Below are 9,686 nucleotides of genomic sequence, written 5' to 3' on the forward strand. Positions count from 1 at the left end.
CACACACAGGGACACACACACAGGGACACACACACAGGGACACACACACAGAGACACACACACACACAGGGACACACACACACAGGGACACACACACAGAGACACACACACAGGGACACACACACAGGGACACTCACACAGGAATACACACACAGGGACACACACACAGAGACACACACACAGGGACACACACACAGGGACACACACACAGAGACACACACACAGGGACACACACACAGGGACACTCACACAGGAATACACACACAGGGACACACACACAGAGACACACACACAGGGACACACACACAGGACACACACACACAGGGACACACACACACACACACAGGGACACACACACAGGGACTGAGCGGCACCTTACTAACTAAGCGTGTTGTTCTTCTGTGAGTGATTGTGTGGTGTGTGTTTGTCTTTGGGACAAGTATATGTAGAAGTATATATATATATATATGTATATAAAGTATACAAGTAGATATTAGCAGAGGACTGTCCCTTACTATACTCAATAAAAACATATTGAGGAACCTATGTCATGTGTTTGATCGTCATCATTCAGACCGTCCTACCCGTGCTTGATTAGGGAGATGTAATTTATAGCTCGGCAGGTAAGGGTGCTCTCTAGAAGCTAGATGTTCTTTACCATTCGGCCATCAGATTTGCCACCAATGCTCCTTATAGGACACATCACTGCACTCTATACTCCTCTGTAAACTGGTCATCTCTGTATACCCGTCGCAAGACCCACTGGTTGATGCTTATTTATAAAACCCTCTTAGGCCTCACTCCCCCCTATCTGAGATATCTACTGCAGCCCTTATCCTCCACATACAACACCTGTTCTGCCAGTCTCATTCTGTTCAAGGTCCCCAAAGCACACACATCCCTGGGTCGCTCCTCTTTTCAGTTCTCTGCAGCTAGCGACTGGAACGAGCTACAACAAACACTCAAACTGGACAGTTTTATCTCCATCTCTTCATTCAATGACTCAATCATGGACACTCTTACTGACAGTTGTGGCTGCTTCACGTGATGTATTGTTGACTCTACCTTCTTGCCTTTTGTGCTGTTGTACCATGTTTAGTGCTGCTACCATGTTGTTGTCATGTTGTGTTGTTACCATGTTGTTGTTCAGGTTGTGATGCTACCATGCTGTGTTGTCATGTGTTGCTACCATGTTGTTGTCTTGTTGCATTGCTACCATGTTGTTGTCTTGTTGTGTTGCTACCATGCTGTTGTCTTGTTGCGTTGCTACCATGTTGTTGTCATGATGTGTTGTTACCATGTTGTTGTTCAGGTTGTGATGCTGCCATGCTGTGTTGTCATGTGTTGCTACCATGTTGTTGTCATGTTGTGTTGCTACCATGTTGTTGTCTTGTTGTGTTGCTACCATGCTGTGTTGTTGTCTTAGGTCTCTTTATGTAGTGTTGTGTTGTCATGTTGTGTTGTTGTCTTAGGTCGTTGTGTGTTGTCTCTCTTGTCGTGATGTGTGTTTTGTCCCATATGTTTTATTTGATTTAGTATCCAGCCTGTCCCCGGCAGGAGGCCTTCTGCCTTTTTCTAGGTCGTCATTGTAAATAAGAATTTGTTCTTAACTGACTTGGCTCGTTAATATAAAGGTTAAATAAAATGAGAGCATTTTGAAAAAGCATTGTATCTACCCACAGCCATCAGATCATTACCTGGAATGTGGAAGGTATTAACTGACCCTTAAAATGTAAAAACAAGGTTACGATATACAGAATATATAGAGAGAGAATCTACTTGAAATATTGTTATGTCAATGTTTACACACAGAGAGAGACAGTCCAAGTAAATGGGCCCTTCTATTTGGAAATAAAAGATTTTTAAAAATATTTTCATTAATATAAGCAAATTCATACTTGATCATATTTTGGTTGCCAGTCGTTCGTTCGATTAGTTTGATATTTAGGTTGTGATGCTACCATGTTGTTGTCTTGTTGTGTTGTTACCATGTTGTTGTCTTGTTGTGATGCTACCATGTTGTTGTCTTGTTGTGTTGTTACCATGTTGTTGTCTTGTTCTTTACGTTCTATTGCTATGCTTGGCAACGTTCTTATCCCTTGCTTGTTAGCCAGCCAGCTAGCTAGCTATGGCTAACACAGGCTATGGCTAACACAGTCTATGGCTAACACAGGCTATGGCTAACACCGTCTATGGCTAACACAGGCTATGGCTAACACAGTCTATGGCTAACACAGGCTATGGCTAACACAGTCTATGGCTAACACAGTCTATGGCTAACACAGTCTATGGCTAACACAGGCTATGGCTAACACAGGCTATGGCTAACACAGGCTATGGCTAACACCGGCTATGGCTAACACAGGCTATGGCTAACACAGTCTATGGCTAACACAGGCTATGGCTAACACCGTCTATGGCTAACACAGGCTATGGCTAACACAGTCTATGGCTAACACAGGCTATGGCTAACACAGTCTATGGCTAACACAGGCTATGGCTAACACAGGCTATGGCTAACACAGGCTATGGCTAACACCGTCTATGGCTAACACAGGCTATGGCTAACACAGTCTATGGCTAACACAGGCTATGGCTAACACAGTCTATGGCTAACACAGGCTATGGCTAACACAGGCTATGGCTAACACAGGCTATGGCTAACACAGTCTATGGCTAACACAGGCTATGGCTAACACCGTCTATGGCTAACACAGGCTATGGCTAACACAGTCTATGGCTAACACCGTCTATGGCTAACACAGGCTATGGCTAACACAGGCTATGGCTAACACAGTCTATGGCTAACACAGTCTATGGCTAACACCGTCTATGGCTAACACAGTCTATGGCTAACACAGTCTATGGCTAACACAGTCTATGGCTAACACCGTCTATGGCTAACACAGTCTATGGCTAACACAGTCTATGGCTAACACAGTCTATGGCTAACACAGGCTATGGCTAACACAGGCTATGGCTAACACAGTCTATGGCTAACACAGTCTATGGCTAACACCGTCTATGGCTAACACAGTCTATGGCTAACACCGTCACAGTCTCTGCAGCCAGAATAACAGCAATGTAGCTGTTTTCTGTTGACATCCTGTAGATTTGGATACATCCATAACAATGAGCTGATGATGCCTGACTTTGCCTGGTATAGCGCCATCTCATCAGGACACTTGTCGACACTGACTGTTCATTACGAGGAGAACGCATTGCATATCAAACACTAGGCTAGAAGCTAGCTAAATAGTTTGTTGCTAGCAAACCTGCTAATATGACAATCAAATTTAAAAATATCAGGAGCTGAAATCAGTTGCTGAAACTAGAAACATGAGGGAGGATTTGACAGCATAGTGACACTAAACTAGAAACACGAGGGAGGATTTGACAGCATAGTGACACTAAACTAGAAACATGAGGGAGGATTTGACAGCATAGTGACACGAAACTAGAAACATGAGGGAGGATTTGACAGCATAGTGACACTAAACTAGAAACACGAGGGAGGATTTGACAGCATAGTGGCACTAAACTAGAAACACGAGGGAGGATTTGACAGCATAGTGGCACTAAACTAGAAACATGAGGGAGGATTTGACAGCATAGTGACACTAAACTAGAAACACGAGGGAGGATTTGACAGCATAGTGACACTAAACTAGAAACATGAGGGAGGATTTGACAGCATAGTGACACTAAACTAGAAACATGAGGGAGGATTTGACAGCATAGTGACACTAAACTAGAAACACGAGGGAGGATTTGACAGCATAGTGACACTAAACTAGAAACATGAGGGAGGATTTGACAGCATAGTGACACTAAACTAGAAACATGAGGGAGGATTTGACAGCATAGTGACACTAAACTAGAAACACGAGGGAGGATTTGACAGCATAGTGACACTAAACTAGAAACATGAGGGAGGATTTGACAGCATAGTGACACTAAACTAGAAACACGAGGGAGGATTTGACAGCATAGTGACACTAAACTAGAAACACGAGGGAGGATTTGACAGCATAGTGACACTAAACTAGAAACACGAGGGAGGATTTGACAGCATAGTGACACTAAACTAGAAACATGAGGGAGGATTTGACAGCAAATCAAATCAAATCAAATCAAATCACATGTTATTTGTCACATACACATGGTTAGCAGATGTTAATGCGAGTGTAGCAAAATGCTTGTGCTTCTAGTTCCGACAATGCAGTAATAACCAACAAGTAATCTAACTAACAATTCCAAAACTACTGTCTTATACACAGTGTAAGGGGATAAAGAAGGGGATAAAGAATATGTACATAAGGATATATGAATGAGTGATGGTACAGAGGAGCATAGGCAAGATACAGTCGATGGTATCGAGTACAGTATATACATATGAGATGAGTATGTAAACAAAGTGGCATAGTTAAAGTGGCTAGTGATACATGTATTACATAAGGATGCAGTCGATGATATAGAGTACAGTATATACGTATGCATATGAGATGAATAATGTAGGGTAAGTAACATTATATAAGGTAGCATTGTTTAAAGTGGCTAGTGATATATTTACATCATTTCCCATCAATTCCCATTATTAAAGTGGCTGGAGTTGAGTCAGTGTCAGTGTCAGTGTGTTGGCAGCAGCCACTCAATGTTAGTGGTGGCTGTTTAACAGTCTGATGGCCTTGAGATAGAAGCTGTTTTTCAGTCTCTCGGTCCCAGCTTTGATGCACCTGTACTGACCTCGCCTTCTGGATGATAGCGGGGTGAACAGGCAGTGGCTCGGGTGGTTGATGTCCTTGATGATCTTTATGGCCTTCCTGTAACATCGGGTGGTGTAGGTGTCCTGGAGGGCAGGTAGTTTGCCCCCGGTGATGCGTTGTGCAGACCTCACTACCCTCTGGAGAGCCTTACGGTTGTGGGCGGAGCAGTTGCCGTACCAGGCGGTGATACAGCCCGCCAGGATGCTCTCGATTGTGCATCTGTAGAAGTTTGTGAGTGCTTTTGGTGACAAGCCGAATTTCTTCAGCCTCCTGAGGTTGAAGAGGCGCTGCTGCGCCTTCTTCACGATGCTGTCTGTGTGAGTGGACCAATTCAGTTTGTCTGTGATGTGTATGCCGAGGAACTTAAAACTTGCTACCCTCTCCACTACTGTTCCATCGATGTGGATAGGGGGTGTTCCCTCTGCTGTTTCCTGAAGTCCACAATCATCTCCTTAGTTTTGTTGACGTTGAGTGTGAGGTTATTTTCCTGACACCACACTCCGAGGGCCCTCACCTCCTCCCTGTAGGCCGTCTCGTCGTTGTTGGTAATCAAGCCTACCACTGTTGTGTCGTCCGCAAACTTGATGATTGAGTTGGAGGCGTGCGTGGCCACGCAGTCGTGGGTGAACAGGGAGTACAGGAGAGGGCTCAGAACGCACCCTTGTGGGGCCCCAGTGTTGAGGATCAGCGGGGTGGAGATGTTGTTGCCTACCCTCACCACCTGGGGGCGGCCCGTCAGGAAGTCCAGTACCCAGTTGCACAGGGCGGGGTCGAGACCCAGGGTCTCGAGCTTGATGACGAGCTTGGAGGGTACTATGGTGTTGAATGCCGAGCTGTAGTCGATGAACAGCATTCTCACATAGGTATTCCTCTTGTCCAGATCAGTTAGGGCAGTGTGCAGTGTGGTTGAGATTGCATCGTCTGTGGACCTATTTGGGCGGTAAGCAAATTGGAGTGGGTTTAGGGTGTCAGGTAGGGTGGAGGTGATATGGTCCTTGACTAGTCTCTCAAAGCACTTCATGATGACGGAAGTGAGTGCTACGGGGCGGTAGTCGTTTAGCTCAGTTACCTTAGCTTTCTTGGGAACAGGAACAATGGTGGCCCTCTTGAAGCATGTGGGAACAGCAGACTGGTATAGGGATTGATTGAATATGTCCGTAAACACACCGGCCAGCTTGTCTGCTCATGCTCTGAGGGCGCGGCTGGGGATGCCGTCTGGGCCTGCAGCCTTGCGAGGGTTAACACGTTTAAATGTCTTACTCACTTCGGCTGCAGTGAAGGAGAGACCGCATGTTTCCGTTGCAGGCCGTGTCAGTGGCACTGTATTGTCCTCAAAGCGGGCAAAAAGTTATTTAGTCTGCCTGGGAGCAAGACATCCTGGTCCGTGACTGGGCTGGATTTCTTCCTGTAGTCCGTGATTGACTGTAGACCCTGCCACATGCCTCTTGTGTCTGAGCCGTTGAATTGAGATTCTACTTTGTCTCTGTACTGACGCTTAGCTTGTTTGATAGCTTTGCGGAGGGAATAGCTGCACTGTTTGTATTCGGTCATGTTACCAGTCACCTTGCCCTGATTAAAAGCAGTGGTCCGCGCTTTCAGTTTCACCCGAATGCTGCCATCAATCCACGGTTTCTGGTTAGGGAATGTTTTAATCGTTGCTATGGGAACGACATCTTCAACGCACGTTCTAATGAACTCGCACACCGAATCAGCGTATTCGTCAATGTTGTTGTCTGACGCAATTCGAAACATCTCCCAGTCCACGTGATGGAAGCAGTCTTGGAGTGTGGAGTCAGCTTGGTCGGACCAGCGTTGGACAGACCTCAGCGTGGGAGCCTCTTGTTTTAGTTTCTGTCTGTAGGCAGGGATCAACAAAATGGAGTCGTGGTCAGCTTTTCCGAAAGGAGGGCGAGGCAAGGCCTTATATGCGTCGCGGAAGTTAGAGTAACAATGATCCAAGGTTTTTCCACCCCTGGTTGCGCAATCGATATGCTGATAAAATTTAGGGAGTCTTGTTTTCAGATTAGCCTTGTTAAAATCCCCAGCTACACTAAACTAGAAACACGAGGGAGGATTTGACAGCATAGTGGCACTAAACTAGAAACATGAGGGAGGATTTGACAGCATAGTGACACTAAACTAGAAACATGAGGGAGGATTTGACAGCATAGTGACACTAAACTAGAAACACGAGGGAGGATTTGACAGCATAGTGACACTAAACCAGAAACACGAGGGAGGATTTGACAGCATAGTGACACTAAACCAGAAACACGAGGGAGGATTTGACAGCATAGTGGCACTAAACTAGAAACATGAGGGAGGATTTGACAGCATAGTGACACTAAACTAGAAACATGAGGGAGGATTTGACAGCATAGTGACACTAAACTAGAAACACGAGGGAGGATTTGACAGCATAGTGACACTAAACTAGAAACATGAGGGAGGATTTGACAGCATAGTGGTGGCACTAAACTAGAAACATGAGGGAGGATTTGACAGCATAGCAACACTAAACTAGAAACATGAGGGAGGATTTGACAGCATAGTGACACTAAACTAGAAACATGAGGGAGGATTTGACAGCATAGTGGCACTAAACTAGAAACATGAGGGAGGATTTGACAGCATAGTGACACTAAACTAGAAACATGAGGGAGGATTTGACAGCATAGTGACACTAAACTAGAAACATGAGGGAGGATTTGACAGCATAGTGACACTAAACTAGAAACACGAGGGAGGATTTGACAGCATAGCAACACTAAACTAGAAACATGAGGGAGGATTTGACAGCATAGCAACACTAAACTAGAAACATGAGGGAGGATTTGACAGCATAGTGGCACTAAACTAGAAACATGAGGGAGGATTTGACAGCATAGTGACACTAAACTAGAAACATGAGGGAGGATTTGACAGCATAGTGGCACTAAACTAGAAACATGAGGGAGGATTTGACAGCATAGTGACACTAAACTAGAAACATGAGGGAGGATTTGACAGCATAGTGGCACTAAACTAGAAACACGAGGGAGGACTTGACAGCATTGCGCCGGAGAGGACCGAAGGAATTCCTGTTCATCATTCATCACGTTGTCAGGTCCGACGAGGAACATTTGTTCCTCGTCGGACCTGCGTTTACAATGTATCCAATTTCAGTTTGTGTGGTTGTTGGTTTTATCTTTCTGCATCGGTGTAGCAAGTACGGTCTGCAAGTGCAGGTGCATATTTCGTCATGATCGCAAGGTGTCCTGATATAATTTCCAACTGTACATTCTAGAATGCCTTTCTAGCCAATAAGAAAGGAGTATTCAACAATGCAGAAGTATATCATAATATACATATAGACCTGGCCGCAGGAAGATGTTTAGTGCTGGGGGTGAGAATCTCTTTGTTAGTGCTGGGGGTTGAAGATCTCTTCGTTAGTGATGGAGGAGGGGTTGAGAATCTCATCGTTAGTCCTGGGGGGTTGAAGATCTCTTCGTTAGTGATGGAGGAGGGGGTTGAGAATCTCTTCGTTAGTCCTGGAGGAGGGGGTTGAGAATCTCTTCGTTAGTCCTGGGTGAGGGGGTTGAGAATCTCTTCGTTAGTCCTGGGGGAGGGGTTGAGAATCTCTTTGTTAGTGCTGGAGGAGGGGGTTGAGAATATCTTTGTTAGTCCTGGGGGAGGGGGTTGAGAATCTCTTCGTTAGTCCTGGGGGAGGGGGTTGAGAATCTCTTCGTTAGTCCTGGAGGAGGGGGTTGAGAATCTCTTCGTTAGTCCTGGAGGAGGGGGTTGAGAATCTCTTCGTTAGTCCTGGAAGAAGGGTGGCGAATCTCTTCGTTAGTGATGGAGGAGGGAGTTGAGAATCTCTTCGTTAGTGCTGGAGGAGGGGTTGAGAATCTCTTTGTTAGTGCTGGAGGAGGGGGTTGAGAATCTCTTTGTTAGTGCTGGAGGAGGGGGTTGAGAATCTCTTCGTTAGTCCTGGAGGAGGGGGTTGAGAATCTCTTTGTTAGTGCTGGAGGAGGGGGTTGAGAATCTCTTTGTTAGTGCTGGAGGAGGGGGTTGAGAATCTCTTCGTTAGTGATGGAGGAGGGAGTTGAGAATCTCTTCGTTAGTGCTGGAGGAGGGGGTTGAGAATCTCTTTGTTAGTGCTGGAGGAGGGGTTGAGAATCTCTTTGTTAGTGCTGGAGGGGGGTTGAGAATCTCTTCGTTAGTCCTGGAGGAGGGGGTTGAGAATCTCTTTGTCAAGAGAGTGCTGACAGAATGTTTTCTTCCCAACCTGCTGCTTATTTTAATCCTTTCTGACAAGAGTAATATTAGTTTAATTTAACAGGACATGTCAGTTAAGAACAAATTCTTATTTACAATGACAGCCTACCCTGGACAACGCTGGGCCAATCGTCCCTATGGGACACCCAATCACAGCCAGACGTGATGCAGCATGGATTCGAACAAGTGTTTCTGCAGTGACACCTCTTGCACTGAGATGCAGTGTCTTAGACCCCTGCACCACTCAGGAGTAGAACCCCAGTGAGGCATCCTCAACACCCCTACTTCCCGTGGCTGTATATAATGATAGTTTATGTTAATTAAAACAGCAGTCCTTTATTAGAAGTAAATAAAAATATGACCCCAATATGTTCATTGTGCTGCCATCCTGTTAGAAGGTAACAGATTATTTTATTACAATGGTTAAATTGGATTTTCATTGTGTTCAATGGTGTTATTTGCCCCCTAGTGGCGCTTTCTGGTACTTAGAAAGACGACGCAAACAGGAAGTACAGAATTTGTTTTGCATGCATAGAAGCAGCTACAAACAACGTTACGGTGCAGGTCTTTCAATGTAGTTATTTCTTGTCACGCTTCAGCCTTGGAAACATATTTGTTTGTAAGTTCGATTCAAGCATTTAGCTAATGATGATAATCTTGTTA

This window comes from Oncorhynchus tshawytscha, linkage group LG15 (genome assembly GCF_018296145.1).
Source record: "Oncorhynchus tshawytscha isolate Ot180627B linkage group LG15, Otsh_v2.0, whole genome shotgun sequence".
Classification (NCBI taxonomy): domain Eukaryota; kingdom Metazoa; phylum Chordata; class Actinopteri; order Salmoniformes; family Salmonidae; genus Oncorhynchus; species Oncorhynchus tshawytscha.